Below are 21,353 nucleotides of genomic sequence, written 5' to 3'. Positions count from 1 at the left end.
CTACGCTCTACCAAGCGATCGTGGTCGAACCACGGGATTGAGGGGTGCCTAACACCTTCCCCTCGGTCAGCAGAATTCCTTAGTCGGAATCTTTGTTCGCGGATCAGTTTTAAAGAGTCAAATCTGTTTTGAAAAAGGATATTCAAGGGTGACTTCGTACACCCGATTTATGCCAAGTGGTGACTTTGAGTTTTGAATATAAAAAGTCCTTTTCGAAATAAATCTTGTTTTGTCACTTTAATAATAAAATCCTTTCGAAACTTAAAACGAATTCTTTCTTTTGGAGTACGAAAAAGGGGTGTGACAGCTCTGGCGACTCTGTTGGAGATCTTTTCAGAATTCAATCTTACTTTTGGAGTCGTATCGGCTTTGTTTGGCATTATGGGTGTATAAACATTGTTTGTGTTATTGTTATCACTGTTGTGCATTTTTGTGTACAGTATTTATTCTATATGTTACCGCTTTTATAGCTGGCATCATGTGTCTACCCCCAGGCCTTCTTTCTGCAACAAGTCCATAATACACGTGTTGTACACGACCTCTAGTTGAGTCACCTTTATTTTAGAGGGTGAGTCGTCGGTGTTATGGAGTAGGTGGAAAGTAAAGCAGCCACTATCGACCATACGCTCCCCCGAACAGCCTTGTTAGTGAACCCCAACGTAGGTCAGATTTTAGGTCATGCTTATGTGCATCATATTGAAGACCTAGTAGGGCCCACTTGGCCCTTTGTAGAAGACTCACCTCTAAGGCATTCCTACGTGCTAAATGTTGCATCTTTGAGGGTAACGAGGTTATTTGACCGACTGGTTTGGGCAAAAACATGAGTTAGAAGCAAAGTGTGTAGGCAAGAAATTGTTGAAAAAATAAAAAGAAGAAAAAAAGAGTGAAAAAAAAAAAGATTTAGTAGTTTTTAGAGTTCTTTATGGCTTTTGTTTTTCACAATTCAAAAATTCAAAAAAAAAAAAAATATTTTTTTATTTTTTGCACTCATTTTCCAAAAAAATAAAAAAAGTTAAAAATAAATTCCTTTTATTTCTTTAGTAAGCATTCATAATTCAAAAACTCCAAAAAATATTTTTTCCTTTCAATAGGAGCTTTGTACATTCTTATATAGTGAAAATGCCAAAAATATTTTCCTTCGTAATTGTTGGTGTCAGTTTTAGTTGAAGTGTCTAATTAAAAATTCAAAAAAGATTTTGTTTGTTTGTTTTTGGTTATGTCTCTTAAGTTAGGGTTAATCTATTAGTTAATCATTAATTGTCCAATCTGGACGAACTGCGCATCCCTGATTCTCCTCTTTCGGGAGTGAGATACTTAGGCAGCCTATTGTTACTTCGGGAATCTTATTTAAAAAAATTCAAAAAGATTTTTTCCACTCTTTATTTAGAGTAGGTGTTTCATACATATCTTGAAAAGAAAAATACAAAAAAAAAAGAAAAAAACATTTTTCTCAATAGTCGTAGGTTTCATATTGGTTGATCTTATTTCAAAAATTTAAAAAGATTTTCTTCACTCTTTATTTAGAGTAAGTGTTTCATATACATTTTTAAAAGAAAACTACAAAAAAGATTTTTCTTTAATAGGTTGAAGTTTCATTTTCATATGAAATTCAAAATTGAAAATCCAAAAAAGATTTTTCTTTGGTAATCATAGGTTTCATTTTGTATAGGAATTTTAAACGTGAAAATACAAAAAGAGTCTATTCTTTTGATAATTTGTTATTTTCTTCTCTTTTTAAAGTTTCATGAAAAGAAAAAAGAAAGGAACAATTTTAATTGGCCATTTTGGCAAAACTTCACGAACTACGCACACCTGATTCTTCTTTTTCGGGGGTGAGATACGTAGGTGCCCTTCTTGGGTTCGGTGATTTTTTCTAAAAAAAAAGGATTTTGAAGAAAAAATATTGAACTCTAACATATTTGTTACCTCTTGTCGAGTTAGTTTAAGGTGGTTGGTTTGTGGCTTTCTGGCTGGTCCTCCACATCACACCAAATTCAAGGAAGGGTTAGTTGTGTCCAACAAGGATATAGAGAGTGACATCATGGATGAAACAAAGAGTCAGAAAATTGAGAGTTTAAAGGAAGAGAATTTGAGACTGAGACAAAAAATGATGGAAATGTACCAAGCTTGGGCCAGTAGGCTGGCTCCACCTCCGTTCCCCACTTTTGTCCCTGCAAATCCTTAAGTCTTCCACCAAAATCGCAAAGTCAGTTTCTTACTGTTGTTGATACATCACAGCATGCCGTAGAATCCATTTCATGTCAAATGCACCCCAATGCTTTCGTCTCTCAATCTTTAGCTCCTCAGTATAAGCCTACCACATTCATAGCACCACATACCTTCTGTGTTTTTATTGCTCAACCATCTACTGAGGCTTCCACATTGCCTATCAATCCAACAGTTGTGCTGCCCCAATCTACTAGTGGACCCATGTTCAAGGCTCTTGATGATCATTGCTATACTCTTGAGCCTACAATTAGGTTAAGAGGAATGCCAAAATTTCTTACCAAGAAGCCTAGCATACCAGAAAAATCAGAGAAAATGGTGGGGAAAGTGAAGAGTGTAGAAAATGATATGGAAAGTTTCTTGGGACTTGTGGGTAAAGAAGATGTTTCATATAAAGACTGGGGTATGTCTTCAAGTATCAACCTTCTTCAAAGCTTTGAGATATCGAAATTTGATGAACATAATAGGCAGAAGGATTCTGTTAAATATTTGGGACGATATTGTAATTAATCTAGGGAAACTGAAGGAAAGAAGAAGGAAAACACACCTATTGTCATGCCTGGGCCAAAACAGAGTTTGAGAGGTCCAACTCACCAATACTGTCAACCTCAATCCCGAGCTTACATATCAAATCCACTTACTCATCTGTAACAAGGTGCCTCTTTTTAAAATCCAAGGAGTTTCACTCCACTCCCTCAATGTCCTTTGAATAATGCACAATTGTTTAGCCATCCGTCTTCTTATCCATAATGGTATGCACCTGTCCCTCAACATCATCCTTAACCCCCAGAAATTTACCAAGGAACCTCTAAATTCATGTTTTATCCAAGACCAGAGTTCGCAATGATGAGGAAGAAAAAGGATAATTTTACTCCTATTGGGGAATCTTATGCGTGTTTGTTCCAGAGATTGAGACATAGGGGCATGATTACTTCTCTCCTTGGGCACACTCTTAATCGGCGTTCAAGAAATTTTGATCCTAATGCACACTGTGCGTATCATTCTGATGCTCAGGGTCATAATGTTGAAGATTGTTTAGATTTGAAAAGAGAAATTGAAAAGATGATTCAAGATGGATCAATTATGGTGCAGAACATAAACAGTGAGGGAAGCTCTAGTCACTCTGATATGCAAATTAGTGGCTAATTTGTCAGGGTGGGCAATTGAGAAATCACCCCTCTCCTTACCAGGAAAGGGTCTGGTATCTTGTTTTGTTTTATTTTTCTGTTGTCCAAATTATTTCAGGGTTGTAGTTCGGGATCTATTTTGTTTTGTCCTTTTGTTGTTTATGTTCAAACTCTTCTATTTTTTGTTTCAACTAAATCAAGTGTCCCATTTTTCTTTGTGTTTTAAATATGTGTTGTTTGTTTGTTTTCTTTACATAGTACATTTTATGTTGACTCTAGTGATATGACATGCTAGTGAAATTTTCAGCCAAATCTTAAAATCCAGTTTAAGCATGAACATTGAATCAGAAGGTTAAAGTTAGAAAAAGAGAGCATATGAGAAATAGATAGAGTGCTGAGACATTTGGTGACAAGTTAAGACAATTGTTTTGAGAATCACAAGAACAACTTGGTCATCGATCGAAAGACAGGTCCCAATTAGGTTAAATAGTGGACGTGTGATCCCTATATCAAGAGAAACAAGAAGATAATCATCTCCACAAAAGTATGAATCACTCGATTGAGGGATGCATAACAAAGGTAAATTTGTATGCCGAACAAGTATAGAAGAAGAAGTGACACACATTCAGTTTAAGTTAGTATTGTTAAAGTATCACACATGATCTTTATCTCCCACTTTCATATTACATAATATGTACTTGCGTTTTCAAGGATTGATACGACGAAGGCATTTCATTCTGCTATTCAAACATCGTGTCATCCTTTGTTTGCCCCATTTGAGATTCAGTCTTATATTATTTCATACCCCTCTTTTGGAATCAATATAGTCAGCAAAGCTCAAAAGAAAAGTGTCGAGCAAAACAATAGAGTCAAAAAAAGTTCAAAAAAAAAAGAGAAGAAAAAGAAAAAAAAGTATCCAAAAAGAAAGAAAAGGGAAGAATGTCAAGAAAAATAGAGTCAGAAAAAAAGAGAAAAAGAGTCAATAAAAGAGAAAAACAAAGAAATCAGAATCAAGCAACGGAACAAGCTGCCAGAACTATGCGTGACCTGATTCTCCTCTCTCGGGGGTGAGATATGTAGGCTGCCCTACTAAGGGCTCGGTCCAACCAAATAAATAATTTAGAATCACCCAGTTAATTCTCATTGTTTGAGTCGATTCCAAAAGTTGTAAGTCCTAACCCACTTCAAGTGTCGTTTGGGCCTCATGCCATCCTTTCTTTCTAACCCTATGCAATAGCCAAGTTACAACCAAAAAAAGACCTTCAGATCAATTTTTGGGGATATTAATGCAAAGCATGCAAGGGATATGATGATGTATTTGGGAACTACCGTCTTCCTCAGCACAAGGAATCAAGAGAGAAATAAAAATGAGAGAGTCTTATTAGTGAAAACTCTCACGGTCACCGTAAGGCGATGGTAAGTTGAGAGAAATAAAAATGATAGAGTCTTCTCGGTGAACACCCTTACGGGCACCATAAAACGATGGTGAGCTGAGAGAAAAATAAGAGAGGTTTCCACTAGCCGAATGAGGTCTCCAAATGTAATTGGCCTAAGGAAGCAACTCAGTTTCAAGGCCATTAACCCAACAACAACTGGTGGAAGGTGTGGATGGAAAGATCAGACAGATTAATCCAAAATGCATGGCATAATATTAGAGTTGACAGTCATTTTTAGATAAATTTTTCGTTTCTTTGTTTCAAATGGGGACATTCATTGTCTTTTCTTTCTTCTTTATATTTTTATTTTTATTTTTCTTAGGTCAGTTGTCCAAATAAAAATCATTGTCATTTTTTTTCTTGTCTTTGAGTCAAGTCTATGTAGAAACAAGTGAGAAAAAATTTCAAAACTAGCTACCAGCTTCTTCAATTGCAGAAAGCAAGACAAAAGGCCAGCACATGAAAGAGACATAATTGTGAGCCGAAATAAGGCATGCAGAAAGTTGTGTCAACAGAAAATTTTGGGAATTCATGAAAATACCAAGGGTCAAAGCGTTTATCTGAGAAGCATGGCAAAGCAAAGATACTGCATTTGTTTTAGAAGAACTCTTAATAATCTGAGTTCGGATCAATGATGTAGCAAGTCAATGGCATATGCTAATGGTCGAAATCAAGATTAATGTGACAGGGGCAAGAGCGATTTCCACAAAAGCCAAAGCCACAAACCAACCACCATGTTTTTAAACTAACAAGTTTTCTTTGTATTAAATAGGAACACATGTTACCTTCGAATCAAGGATTTCAAAGCCTAAACATCAAGGGCCATAATATTCTCACTTCTACAAATGCAAGAGGCAATGTTGCTGCACATATTTGGTATTCAAACCCATGGTAATTCAAGCGGTATTTGTAAGGAGATGCACTTCCTTGTTTTGGTAATTCTAGCAATATTTGTAAAGAGACGCACTTCCTTGTTTGGGTAATTCCAGCAATATTTGTAAGGAAATGCACTTCCTTATTTGGTAAATCCAGCAACATTTGTGAGGAAACACACTTTCTTGTTTGGTAATTCAAGCGGTATTTGTAAGGAGATGCACTTCCTTGTGTGAAAAATTCAAGCAACATTTGTAAGGAGATGCACTTCCTTGTTTGATAATTCAAGCAACATTTGTAAGGAGATGCACTTCCTTGTTTGGTAATTCGATTGGCACTTGTAAGGAGACGCACTTCCTTGTTCGGGTAATTCCAACAACATTTGTAAGGAGACGCACTTCCTTGTTTGACTAATTCCAACAACATTTATAAAGGAACACACTTCCTTGTTTTGACAATTCAAGCAACATTTGTAAGGAGACACACTTTCTTATTTTGGTAATTCAAGCGCTATCATAAGGAGACGCACTTCCAAAGGAGACACACTTCCTTGGTTGGTAATTCGATCGACATTTGTAAGGAGACGCACTTCCTTGTTCGGGTAATTCCAGCAACATTTGTAAGGAGACATACTTCCTTGTTTGGGTAGTTCAAGCAACATTTGTAAGGAGATGCACTTCTTTGTTGATTAATTCAAGCAACATTTGTAAGGACAAGCACTTCCTTGTTTGGTAATTCAAGCAACATTTGTAAAGAGACGCACTTCTTTGTTAGGTAATTCAAGTGACATTTGTAAGGAGATGCACTTCCTTGTTTGGGTAATTCAAGTGGCATTTGTAAGGAGACGCACTTCCTTGTTTAGTTAATTCAAGAAACATTTGTAAGGAGACGCACTTCCTTGCTTGGGGTAATTTGAGCAATATTTGTGAGGAGACGCACTTCCTGGTTTGGGCAATTCGAGAAACATTTGTAAGAAGACACGCTTTCTTATTTTGGTAATTCAAACGCTATCATGAGGAGACGCACTTCCAAAGGAAATGCACTTTCTTGTTTTGATAATTCAAGCGGCATTGGTAAGGAGACGCACTTCCTTGTTTGGTAATTCAGGCGGTATTGGTAAGGAGACGTACTTCTTTGTTTGGGTAATTCTAGCGACATTTGATAAGGAGATGCACTTCCTTATTTGGGGTAATTCAAGCAATATTTGTAAGGAGACGCACTTCCTAGTTTGGGTAATTCAAGAAATATTTGTAAGGAGACGCACTTCCTTGTTTGAGTAATTCAAGAGACATTTGTGAGGAGATGCACTTCCTTATTAGAGTAATTCAAGCGGCATTGGTAAGGAGACGCACTTCCTTATTTTGGTAATTCAAGCGGCATTGGTAAGGAAATGCACTTCCTTGTTTTGATAATTCAAGCAACATTGGTAAAGAGATATACTTCCTTGATTGGGTAATTCGAATTTTGCTTTTTAGGTGATGCACTTTCTAACTTAAGTCTTGATTCCTAGAAGATACACTTTCTAGTCGAGTTATCGCACTTAACCCTAAGGAGACACACTTCCTTGCTAGTTTTCATTTGTCAGGTGGCACACTTTTTACCTTAAACTTGTATCTCTAGAAGACGCACTTTCTAGTTAGAATCCCTCACTTTAATTCTTAGGAGATGCACTTCCTAGTCTTGGTTATTTAATTTTACTCTTAAGAGATACATTTCTTAGTCAGAGTCTTGATTCATCACTGCAACATGCAAGTAGGTATGATGTGACTTTTCCAAAAGTCTTCTGATGATAAACTGGGGCAAAAATTCAATTTTTGTTTTTGAAACTTTACTTTTCTGGCAAATAGAACTTCTTTATAATAATATTTGTTTGGGATAATTTTATTTTTAGTTTTGATGTGATTTCAGGAGCCTGCCCGAAGCACAGGGCGAATAAATGAAAAATCAAGCAACAAGGTGAAGAAATTGAAAGTTAAACAGATTGAAAAATAGCAAGTCAGGAGCCCGCCTGTAGAACAGGGTCAAGAAGTTGAAAGCATGGCAACAAGTTGATGAAATAGCAAGTCAGGAACCCGCCTGAAGAACAGGGTGAATAAATGGAAAGGCAAGCAACAAGTTAAAGAAATAACAAGTCAGGAGCTCGCCTGAAGAATAGGGTGATGAAACTTAAGTCAGGAGTCCAACAGAAGTTGTATAGATAGGATTTTTGTAATTTCATTTATGTTTTAACTTGTAATTTTCATTTTTGATGTAATGACAGAGACGTGGACCGGAGCCTCGACTGGACCTCACTCGACTCTCCAACTCAGTCTTCCTTCTTTCTTTTGTTTCTTCCCTGTGAATAATGGTCGGGTCAAAATTCTGTCTCGTTGTCTACTTCTTTGTATGAAAACACTTTGTGTTTACCTGTAAAGAGGGGCATGATGTAGACACATAATTTTGTCCCTCCCCGAAAGCATTCTTACCATTTTACCCTCGTCTTAGTGTGTGCCCTCACCTGTGTGATAACTCCTTCACAAAAAGATGAAAAATAACAATTTCTTACTAATTTTATCTTATTCTAACAACCCCTCCAATTAAAAAATAACACCTCACCCCTACCCCTGCCCTCACCACCCCACCCTCTACCTACTTACCATACCCCTACCCCATGTTTCATTTCAACAAAAAGGGAATATAATAAAAGGAAGAGGAACCACATGGTAACAATAGACCATCACTCATCCATAACCAACAAACATAGTAGGCCCATGAGAGAACTTTCCAAGAAATTTCCCAACAACTTTCATTCATTTACACACTATATATACGCACAGTAACATTCATAAAGAGGGGGACTATTCACCTTTCTTCGGCATTTTTTTGGAGGAGGATACAAAAAAGGGCTTCTTCCTCCATTTTGGTTTTTCACTAAATCACATCCCATATACAACAACATCCAATTCCATGTACGGATAGGAGGGATTTTTCTTCTTCTGGTTAAAAAAAAACACACGGCACCCACAACTTTATTTTTTTTTCTTTTCCAATGATGCACATTCACTCACAATAGAGAACAAGAGAGGCTTGAAAGAGATCGCGAGAGAGGGATAGAGATCGAACGAGAGACGATTCAGGGCGGAGGAGAGCAGCGCTTCCACTGTTAAGCTTACCGGAGCTCCGGCGACACTACAACAGTGACCGGAGAATGCTGGGAAACCACTGAATCCGACCTCCAGTGTCGATTCCGGTGACCATCCACCGGAAAGCGACCAACAACAGTAACGGAGTGCGCTAATTAGGTACGATTGGTAGGGCTTTATGATCTTTGCTTTGGGTTGCGGGTTTGCTTTCGTGAATTCGTGTTTGGATCAAATTTTAGGATTCTTGCGGTTGATTTAGTACGGAGTTGGTGAGTCCTTTGTTGAGGTTCGATTCGAGGTTCTTCGGCATGGTTTCTGTCCTTTCGTTGAAGCATTATTGAATTTCAAAACCTTCGAATCTAGGTGTAATTCTCTTTCTTTTCTTCTTTATTTCGTTATTTGTCGTGTTCTATGCTTTGAATTGAATCCGATGTGTTGGTTGATCCGCGGTGATGTGATTTATTGTTTGTTTTGATTTGGTGTTTGATTTCCTTGATTATGGATTAATTATAAGGTGTGTGATGAAATAATATCTCATGAAGGATTAAAATTGATTATTTGGGGAATGGGAATCGAAAATTGATAAAAGTGAATATTATAGTATTTTGATTCATTGTTGATGTTGAACGTGATATGTCATTGAGCGGGTAGGCAAGCACTAGCCTCGGGTAAGCAAAATTTAGAATTGGTGGATTGTTGGAATGTTTGAAATATGTGTTGGAATTGTTTTGTTTTATCACTTTTGAATCAATTGTATAATTTGGCCGGGGAATGCCTCGAAGTATCTGTATATATTTATTCACCGGGGAATGCCCCGAGGTATCATGTACCCAGAGGACGTTCGTGATGAAGGCCCGAGGCGTCGGGTAGAGCATTAGTCTAGAATTAATTTAGAGTAGGATTTATTTTTACACATTTTTTATTTTTGGACTGTATAATTGGACTGGACACTAAATTTTGGATTGTGTTATCTTGTTTGCTTGATTGATTGTTTTGCATGTTTTGTGTGGTTTATACCCTCGTGGTGTCAAAGTTAGCCGATACGGTCTACCAAGCGATCGTAGTCAAACCACGGGATCGAGGGGTGCCTAACATCTTCCCCTCGGTCAACAGAATTCCTTAGTCGGAATCTTTGTTCGCGGATCAGTTTTAAAGAGTCAAATCTGTTTTGAAAAAGGATATTCAAGGGTGACTTGGCACACCCGATTTGTGCTAAGTGGCGACTTTGAGTTTTGAATATAAAAAGTCCTTTTCGAAACAAATCTTCTTTTGTCACTTTAATAATAAAACCCTTTCGAAACTTAAAACGAATTCTTTCTTTTGGAGTACGGAAAAGGGTTGTGACAAAATTAATTTGATTTTAAATCATGATTTCATATAGCATGTTCAAACGGATCCCAAATATCTATTTTTTTTTTGGTTTCCCATCCGGTGTCCGGTACACGCATTGGAGTCCGATTAATCCGGATTCGCGCCGGATAGGACCCCATTTGGAGGTAGCGCTCCCAACAGAGTTTTCTTCATGCCCAGAGTCAAACCATCTGATTGAGAATACACATGGATTTGTGTTGCTTGATTTGCTAATAACGTCATTGGATATCATAATTTAGCTAGCCCATTATCACACACACAAACACAAAAATTTAGCCATACCAACGTTCTAGAGGCAAAAGCAGGACAGTCTATACGTACTGAAAGAATTTAATTTTTGAACACTGTTAGTGTAGAAAATATATTCTACACTATTAGATAAATTTGATTTGTTATAACAGATTACCCAATTTTTTTTTTCAATATTATACACTACAACAATAAAGCCTTCAGCATCAGTAAATATGCAATTTCATAAAGAATGCTAAATTTTTTATAGATATTAGACAAAATGACCTTCTGGACCTCTGTACTATGTCGGTAAGTTGGACACTTCTACTTACATGTTTGTCATCTGGACCCCTGAACCCACTAAAAAATATTTTAGACCCTTTTTTGGTGAGTGTGGCACACTCTCCCCCACGTCAGCTGCCACGCCTACCACGTCATCTGCCACATCATTTTAAAAATTAAAAAATAAAAAAAAATATTACATTAAATTTCAAGTCATTTTTAAAATGCTACATAACAAATTAAATATTAAAATTAATTTAATTAAATAAGAAAAATTTATAAATTGTAGAAAAATTTGAATAATCATGTTTTTATTTTTGCTCACAAATTAAACATCAAATCCATTCCAAATAACTAAAAATTTTCTCCAACTAATTTAAATTTTTAACTATAAATTCATATATACAAACATAATAAATTTTTTATTTTTAAATTTGAATATTTTTAACAAATTCACAAAAAGTTTAATATTTTTCAAGCGAAATTCACTCATTTTTTTCAATATTCACTATCACTCACTTTCAATTTAAATTTAAATTTTAATCCCAAAAAAAATAAAAAGATTTCAAATTTAAATTTTAATTAAAAAATGAAAAGAATTGAATTGAGAGGAAAAATTAAAATAAAAAATAAAAAGTGAACGTGTGTGGGGGGAGGAAGGCTGGAAGAGTATTGGGGTGGGGGTGGGGGCTGAAAGGGGCTGGGAGTGGTGTGGGGGCTAGGGGTGGGGTGGGGAGGGGTTGAACGGGGCTGGTGAGGTGTGGGGGGGATGGGGATGGGGTAGGGTGGAGGGGTTGGGGGGGGGGGGGGGGGGGCTGGGGAGGGTGTGGGGGTGGCGATGGGCTGGGGTGGGAGTGGGGAAGGGCTGGACGGGTGTTGGGGTGGGGGTGGGGGTGGGGGCTGGGGGTGGGGTGGGATGGGTAGGGGGTGGCGGTGGGGATTGGCTGGGGTGGGTGGGGAGGGAAAAATATTTTAAAAATATTTTTAAATTAAAAAAGATGGAGAAAAAAAAGGACCCTTTTTTTAAAAAAAAATTTAAAAATATTTTAAAATTTAAAAAAATGAAGGAAGAAAAGGACCTTTTTTATTTTTTTTAAATTTTAATATTTTTTATTTTTTTAATTATTTTAACGTAAAATTGACCAAAAATTGACCCCCAGTCACACCCCAAGCGAGTGGCTACACTCTCTTTGTCGTAGTCACCATGACCTTGCCACATAGGTAAGGTCAATGGTCAAAGGGTGCAAAATGTTATTTTTTGATGGGTTTAAGGGTTCAGATGACAAACATGTAAGTAAAAGTGTCCAACTTACAAAACCGACATAGTACAGGGGTCCAGAAGGTCATTTTTCCTAGATATTAATTAATTGTCATTGAATTTAATATCGCTATAACTCTAGGGGCATTTACAAAGAGTGCTAAAATGTAGGTCATTAATAATTGCCCCCCAAAAAAAATAAATTAACGACAATTATGCTATTGCGATTAACTAATTATGGGAGTAGTGATTGTTCTTTACTCACGAAGGACAACCTATACAAATGCACGTGTTAATTTGTTAGAGCAACTAGACTCGGGAGCGGAGCTATTCTTAGGCTAGGGGTTCATTCGATCCCTCTTTGACGGAGAATTATATTTATATATATAGTTAAAATTATTTTGTACATATATATCGTAGATGTTGAATTTCTTTCGATTAGTTTGCATGTTTACTTTTGAACCTTTTTAATGAAAATCTTGCCTCCGCAACTGACTAGACTAGACTATATTCCCAAATTATCCGTCACATGGTTAGTTTACCATAGTATCCCTATTAAATGATGTTTACATTTTAATTTGAAGAAAAAATAATTAATGCAAAGGGTAAAACATGAAAAGTAATTTGTCTCTTCTTGATTAATGAAAAAAGACAAGCAAAATGAGAAATAAAATTAGGAAATTTGGGATGGGTAATTTGAGAGGGAGGGAGTATTTTGTAGGATGAAACTCATTAGATTGCTATCTGAAGTACATTAAGAGTATATTTAAATAGGGGCTATACTTTGGGTGAAAGTAAAACCACTACTTGGAAAAATAGCCAAATTAACAGCTATCAAGTAGCCAAATTAAGAATGATAACTAAGACTATGAATAATTTATAGGTACAACTAATAACTCTTGACAAATTTAAGATGATATTTTTAGCTATCTAGCCATTATTATTATTGAAAAAAGAGGGAATCAATTTGAACGGATTAAGTCATTTTTCTAGGAAAATATTTGGTGAAGTTAGTGATTTTTTTAGTTTTTGATAATGATATAATTTAGTTTTTCAAAGATAACAAACGTATTGACAAGGAATCAACAGTTACAACTCATAGAACCAGTGACACCAGAAGATGTCTGGCAGGCTCTGAGGGGTATTGAAGAAGTGAAGGCGCCAGGTATTGATGGCTTTAATGCCTATTTTTACAAAAAAGCTTGGCCTATAGTTGGTGCAATTTTTTGAGACAGGTATACTTTATAGGCCCATTAACTGTACAGTTGTAACTCTTATTCCTAAGGTAAAGAACCCCTCAACAGTGAAGGAATTTAGACCAATCACTTGTTGCTCTGTGGGTATACAAAATCATCTCTAAAATCATCACAAATAGGCTGCATAATGTAATAGACTCGTTGGTTGATAAGAGTCAATCGGCTTTTGTCCCCGGTAGATTGATAAGTGATAACATAATTTTGAGTCATGAGTTGGTTAAGGGATATAGGAGGAAAGGTATTTCGGGTAGATGCATGCTTTAAATAGATATGCAAAAGGCATATGATACAGTAGAGTGGATCTTTGTCCAGCAAATGCTTAACCACTTGAACTTCCCCCCTCAATTCATTGGATGGGTGATGCAATGCATCCAATCAGTTTCTTATTCGATTTGCATAAATGGTTTGCCCACTGAACCATTTGAAGCAAAAAGAGGCTTGAGGCAAGGAGCTCCTTTGTCCCCTTTCCTTTTCGTAATAGCAATGGAGTATTTCTCTAGACTTTTGAAGGAATTAATGGCCCATTCAGAGTTCAAATTCCATCCCAGGTGCTCAAAAGTTAAGTTAGTCCAACTAAGTGTTGCTGACGATATGCTTCTTTTTTGTAAAGGGGATATTCGGTCCGTACAGCTTCTGTTTAGCTTTTAGGGGCCTCGGGACTGATAGCTAATAAAGATAAAAGCTCGGTGTATTTTGGAGGAGTACAGGACACAATACAAGATGCTATTCTGGATGTTTTGGGGTTCACAAAAGGGGAACTACCTTTTAAATACTTAGGTGTGCCACTAAGTACTAAAAGGTTGTCGATCATGTAGTGTCAACCATTACTTGACAAAATGTTAGGGCGGATAACTTGTTGGACCACTAAATTTCTATCTTATGCAGGAAGCGAGCTATTGATTAAGTCTGTACTCTTCTCCATTCAAGTATATTGGTCCCAAATCTTTGTTCTTCCAAAAAAGGTGATTGAATTAATTGAGCAAATATGCAAAAGATTTCTGTGGACAGGAGGTGTTGAGCTAACCAAGAAGGCACTTCTAGCATGGGACAAGGTCTGCATGCCTAGAACTGCAGGAGGACTGAACATACTAGATATCACTGTTTGGAACAGGGCAGCAATTATTAAGTTGTTATGGAATCTATGCTGCAAAAATGATAATCTATGGGTGAAGTGGGTTCACTGTTACTATATAAAAAATATATTGATTTGGGACTGTGCACCTTCTCAGGCCTCATGGGTGGTAAAGAAGATTTTGAAGACAAAGAAGCACTTACAAGCTCTAGGAATTCAAGAAGCTGAATTAACAAATATGCCTCAATACTCCATCAAGAAACAGTACAATGCAATGAGGGGTGATTTCCAGAAAGTTCCTTGGAGCAAGATCGTTTGTAATAATCCGGGTGTAGCTAAATGGATCTTCATCACAAGATTAGCTATCTTAAATAGATTGCACACTAAGGATAGGTTAATGAAGTGGGGAATCACAGACGACCAAGATTGTGTTCTATGTAGGGAAGGCAATGAATCTAGTGAACATCTCTTCTTTACATGTGATTATTCAAGACTCATATGGACAAAACTCTTATGTTGGCAGGGTATCACTAGACCTGCAAAAACATGGAAAGAGGAGCTGGACTGGGCCAATAGAAATGCCCGAGGGAAGGGATTGGCAGCCACTATATATAGAATGAGCTTCGCACCCATAGTTTATCACATCTGGATAGAAAGGAACCACAGAATTTTCCAAGCCAAATCCACCGAGCCACACATGATAACGAGAAGAATAGTGCAGGAGATCTCAATTACTATCCTTAATTTTCTGGTTTTTCCAGTTTTGCTTAGATGTAATGGTTGATAGAATGGCTAACTGATTGGTTGTTATGCCAATGCAGTTTGATTGTACTGAATGTAAACTCTTTTGGTAATAAAATGATAATTTCATTGCCAAAAAAAAAGATAACAAACATCTTGTATCAACTTCACTAATGTGAGATAATATAATGTTATATATCGAAGATAAATACTTTTGTCATCTTAATTCCAATTAGCATAAGAAACTACCAACATGACGAGATCCTTTTTTTTTTTGGTTTCCCAAGGTATCCCCACAGTCGGCAACCGTGGACTAATCCTCCGTTCCTCTGTTAGCGCACTAAGCGGTAGGGAACTGGCCACAAAGTTTGCTCCATTCGCCAGCGGCGGGGATCGAACCCCTGACCTCTTACTTAAGGGACATGGCGCTGAATCACCATGCCAACTCTAGTGGTTAACATGACGAGATCCTTAATGAGCTATATGAGCATGTCACTTTCTACACTGTTTAACCTAAGCTTTTAATTAATGTCATTTAAGGGCATTTTACGTGGTTTCTTATATAAATATATATGCATTCCACAACTTCCTTACACATCAACTTTGTGAATAGTATATATCAAAGTTCAAGGCATCACGGATTATTATACACTTGTGATGGGATCAGTTTTTGCCTTGATTTTTCTCTATATTATATCAAAAATATCCAGCAGAGGCACCAAAAAACATCCACCAGGGCCAACAGCATGGCCAATTATTGGAAACCTTCACTTGTTAGGTGCAAAGCCTCATAGATCACTAGCCAATCTTGCAAAAATATATGGTCCAATTATGAGTTCATAACTAGGACAATTAAATACTGTGGTCATTTCAATTAAATACTGTGGTCATTTCATCATCAGTCATGGCAAAACAAGTCCTCCAGAAACAAGACTCAGCCTTTTCCACTAGATTTATCCCTGATGCCCTTCAAGGACACAAATATTGCAAATTTTCTGTGGTATGGCTTCCTGTTTGTCCTCAATGGCGAATGCTTCGGAGAATCTTGATCACCAACCTCCTCTCTTCAAATAGAGGCTTGATGCAAATCAACATCTAAGGTCTCTAAAGGTGAAAGAATTGATTACTTATTGTGAATGTAGCCGAGAAGGTGAAGCTGTGGATGTAGGTCAAATTGCTTTCAAGACTAATCTCAATATATTGTCCAACACCCTTTTCTCCAAGGACTTGGCTGACCTCTTTTCGGATTCAAAGGTAGATTAGATTGAATGACATGATTGGTGATACCATATATTGTTTAATAACTTATTAGTTGAGTGACCATTTGAGAATTTGATCTTTTTAAAATTTAAAAGGTTGAGTTGAAGGACATGATCCGGATCATCGTTGATGTTGCTGGGAAGATCAACCTAGCAGATTTTTTCCCCATTACTTGACAAGATTGATCCTCAAGGATTAAGGTATCGTGCAAACATCCATCTTGCTAAATTGTTTGAACTCTTTGGTGATTTGAACAATGAGTGGTTGGAAGAAAAGAAAAGGAACATCCACAGTAATAAGAATGACATTTTGGAAGTGTTTCTCAATCACAATGCAGAAAATCCTGAAGAGATCGATCAGAATTACATAAAATCCATGTTCTTGGTTCGCGCTCTTCTTTTTATCCTTTAAATTCTATACCTACATTATTCTCATATGCCAGGATATTCCCTTCAACTACATTATTTGCATATGTTGGAGGGAAAAACACATCTTTAACAAAGAAAAGAAAGAGCAGAAAGCATGATATCACTGCCACATTTATACTTAAGATCGTAACTGAAAGGGCTCAATAAAAGGAGTAAAATAAGTTTCCATCATCTCTAACAATTATGGTCTAAAGATCAGCAACAGCCTTATTTGATGAATTTAAATCCTACTTTAAAGCTGTATTTTGAATTACAACAGCTGGTACAGCTAATCTACAGCTTTTGAGGCACTAATTTTAACACTCCTCCTTGACTCAAGAGCAGTAACTGGAGACTTAGTTAAAATGTCAGCATTCTGAAAATCAGTTGTACAGTGCACCATGTTTATGTCTCCATTCTTTTGCACCTCTCTCAAGAAATAAAGCTTGATCTTGAAATGTTTTTTCTTCCCATGAGAAACAAGATTATTTGCAATTGAAATTGCAGCTTACTTTTCTTTTGTTCCATGCACAAATCTGCCAGCAACTTTCGAATCCAAAGGGCTTGATTCAAAGCTAAAGTAGCCGCAATGTATTCTACTTTAGCGGTAGATTGAGCCACATCATAGTGCTTTTTTTGTACACCAAGAGAATATACAAAAACTAAAACAGTAACCCAAGGTGCATAAGAAAAACAAAGACAACCAAATATTTTCAAATTAGTTAGGAAAGATTTGTAACCAAACCAAGCCTTAAACAGTGTCTTCTTTGTTAGGGTTTTTGCCTGATTGTCTTACTGTTTTATTTTTTCTTAGAAGGAAAATAAAAGTTACCATAATTACTTTTACTTTTCCTGAAAGAAAAATATAATTCTTTTCCATATTTGGCTAACCTCTTTGTTGGAGGAAAGTTTTTGAACATCTATAAATTGAAGACCCCCTTCTCATACCTAAACACAATAGCATCCACAATATAGTCTTTTAAGAGATTCGTTTAGGGAGAGATTTTCTCTCTCATTAGTTTTATGCTTTTTAATATTATTTTTAATATTAGGTTTTATATGTAGGCCAATTGGCCAAATCATATAATAAAATTACGTTTTTAGTATTATTTTTCGTTGTCATCTTATTTATTGTCTCATAGTTTGCAACTAATAGCTTTCGCATGATGCCCTCTCGATTTCGAACCCAACATTCTTTTGCAGAGCCATAGTTGGCAATCTGTTTAGCAGAAATATTGCGGTATTGGCAGCTTCAACCCAAAATTTATTTGGCAGTCCTTTCTCATGGAGCAAACACCCTGTCATCTCTATTAGGGTCCTATTTTTCCTTTCCACTACTCTATTTTGTTGAGGAGTATAGGATACTGTTAGCTGATGCTCGATTCCTCGATTCCTGCTTCATTACAAAAGTTATTGAACTTTTCTAAAGTATACTCAGTTTCATTATCTGTTCTTATCACCTGAATTCTATAACCACTCTGATTTTCCACAAAAGCTTTAAATTTTCAGAATACATCAGCGACCTCAGATTTAAAATTCAAAAAAGAAATTCAAGAATATCTGGAACAATTATCGATAAAGGCAATATAGTACTTACTACCCTTTAAAGATGATGTTTTCTGAGGTCCTCCTACGTCCATGTGAACATGTTGCAGCTTATTCTTTGCCTCCATGATGAATTCTGACAAGGAAGCCTTGTTTGATTCCCATACCGACAAGCTTCACAAGCAGGCAGATTTTTTTAAGGCTCGGGAGACCTTCTATTAGGTGATTTTCTTTCATGAACTGTATGGCGTCATGATGATAATGTCCGAGTCTTTTGTGCCATAACTCAGAATCATTTTCCAACCTGACAACTGTTGTTTGCTCCCCGTCCAATAGATTCAAGAAAAAACTCCTTCCTCTCATCTTGACCTTGAACATCTCCTTATTATCAGAACCTTCTTTTCTCATTATTCTCCTTTGCTCCAATGCCTACAAAGCTTTAACAAGTTTTGCCAAGGTAATGCTTGACAGATCCTTAGAATTCTCCAAAGAAGAAATTGTAGCTTCATATTTCTCAGGAAGTGTGGCAAGAATTTTTTAAACAATTCTTTCATCAGTAAAATCCTTACCAAACAATCTTACCTTGTTGGCTAAGTCAAGTAGCTGATCTGCATAATCTTTTATAGTTTCTGATTCTTTCATTCTCTTCATTTCAAATTCCCAAATCAAATTCATTACTTGCATATATTCTGCACTCTTTCATTTCCTTGACATTCCGTTTTGAGATACTCCTAAATTTCTGCAGCGGACTTCATTTTCATAATTTTGGTAAGAATTGAAGGGGATACCGCAGAGAAAAGGAATGCTTAGGCTTTGGATTTCTTTGTCTTTCTCTCCATGTGATGGTTCATCTGATACACTATTGGATTAGCTCTAAGAGGAGTTACTTCATAGTCCTCTTCTACTGCTTCCCAGAGATCCAGTGCTTTAAGACGAACCGTCATTCTAATTTTCCAAGCTTGATAATTCTCACCATTGAGGACAAGTGGAATTAGAAAGCTTGTTTCAGAATTCATTTTCTATAAACTATTTAAGATAATAGTTTAAAGAATGGTTATATAGAAAGAACTTGTGGTTTTTTTATTCACTCTCTTCTCACAGGTCCCTCAAGATGGCAATGCTCTTGATACCAATCCGTTGAAGAGAAAAACAGATCTTTAACAAAGAAAAGAAAGAGAAGAAAGCATGATAAAGTTTCATTGATCAGTGCCACATTTATACATAAGATCATAATTGAAAAAGCTCAATAAAAGGAGTAAAATAAGCTACCATTATCTCTAACAATTATGGCCTAAAGATCAGCAAATGTAATAAATCCGATTCTGCAAGATTGCAGCCTTATTTGATAAATTTAAATCCTACTTTAAAGCTGTATTTTGAATTACAATAGCCGATACAGCTAATCTATAGCTTTTGAGGCGCTAATCTTAACAACATACCTTGATGACCGACTTATCACTCTCCTCGCTGCGACTGTTGCATAATTGAAGTTATGCCGTTGTTGTTGTGCATATATCTTCATTATCATCTTGACCAAGATTTTGTACCTCCTCCGCTCCCTCTACTTTTAAACTACTTGGTTGAGCTAGTGTAGATTCGTGAATTTCTAGCTCTATCTTGTCAATAGCATCTGATCTGCTTCTGTTATTGCCTTCTCCCTTCGACTGTCTAGCAGAAATATTCATTGCATGTTACATTTATCCATACTGATAATTATCCTTAGCTTATGATATGTGCTCCACACAACTTCGCTATAATCTTTCATTCGAGATGCATGCTCCAGAAGTATGTACATTTTTCTCTCTGCTCAAGTTTTCCATCCCTCACATGAGCATAAACAGAAAACCATACATATTGAAATTTGAATAATCAATACTCAAACACATATTACTTCTTCTAGTACTGGCAGCTAGTTATATTAGAAGCATGGTTCAGAAAACATGACATGCTAGTCTAAAGTTCTTTATGTAGTATTATATGAGAAAATTAAAAAATGTTTCAGGACTTATTTATTGGTGGTACTGACACAACTATAAGTACATTAGAATGGCAATGGCAGAAACACTTAGACAACCATACATTTTGAAGAAAGCCCAAGCTGAGATTGCAGAAGTCGTTGGAAAAGGAAAATCAATAGAAGAAGTCGATGTATCCCGACTACCTTACTTGCAATTTATTGTCAAAGAAACATTAAGGATGCACCCACCAGCTCCATTCTTAGTCCCGCGCAGAGTTGACCAGGATATTGAATTGTGTGATTATATCATTCCGAAGGGTTCAATGGTACTAGTCAATGCATGGGCGATTGGTCAAGATTCTAATTTTTGGGAGGACCCTTTGGTGTTTAAACCTGAGAGATTCCAGAGTTTAGAATTGGATGTTCGAGGAAATGATTTTGAATTGATTCCATTTGGTGCTGGCCGAAGAATATGCCCTGGACTTCCTTTGGCATTGACAATAATATTGGGCTCGATGTTGAATTCATTCAATTGGAAACTTGAAGCATGCATTGAGCCAAAAGACATGGACATGGAGGAGAAATTTGGAGTCATCTTAGCCAAAGCTCTTCCTTTGCGGGCTATTCCATCTCCTCTTTAATGTTGCTCGATAAGTCAATACATACTTATTCACACTCAGCATTTACGCTAAATAAAATGTTTTGACTTTAATAATTGGAGATTAAATAAGTGTGTGTATGCAAAATATATATATCTGAATTTTACTATTAATTTAATGTTAACATCAAATGTGTGTAAGTTCTATGATCATGCCCAAGTTGTATCACTTTACTTACAAGATCCTCCTAGTTCCCATTCGAGTGTATTCTTCATTAATGTAACAATGATCAAATGTTTGTCAGTTTGTTTAAGTCACAGGAGGATAAAATAAGAAGATTGTGATGATAAAAAGAGGAGATTGTGTGCAATATTATTGTAGTAGTTTCTTCATTAATGTAACAATGATCAAATTTCTCAGCAAGAAATGAATTACTCCGGCCTTCCCTTTGAATTTGTGTCTTTCTTCTCTTTTAAGCTTGTTTTAAAAGAATATCTTTATTGTTTTTTAACAACTCTTTAATTTTAATTTTCCATGTGACATGTTTAACACCATAAAATTAAAAGATAATTTGATACATTTTACACATA

The 21,353-nt window shown here is 36.3% G+C and overlaps 1 pseudogene; it reads left to right on the top strand.

Moving 5' to 3' along the window:
* Positions 1-2,265: 2,265 nt before the first annotated feature.
* On the top strand, positions 2,266-20,838 carry LOC124897307 (annotated as a pseudogene).
* The last annotated feature ends 515 nt before the right edge of the window (positions 20,839-21,353 follow it).

This window comes from Capsicum annuum, chromosome 3, assembly GCF_002878395.1.
Source record: "Capsicum annuum cultivar UCD-10X-F1 chromosome 3, UCD10Xv1.1, whole genome shotgun sequence".
Lineage (NCBI taxonomy): Eukaryota > Viridiplantae > Streptophyta > Magnoliopsida > Solanales > Solanaceae > Capsicum > Capsicum annuum.
Note: the sequence above shows the minus strand (reverse complement) of the source record. Positions and strands in the feature narration are given on the sequence as shown.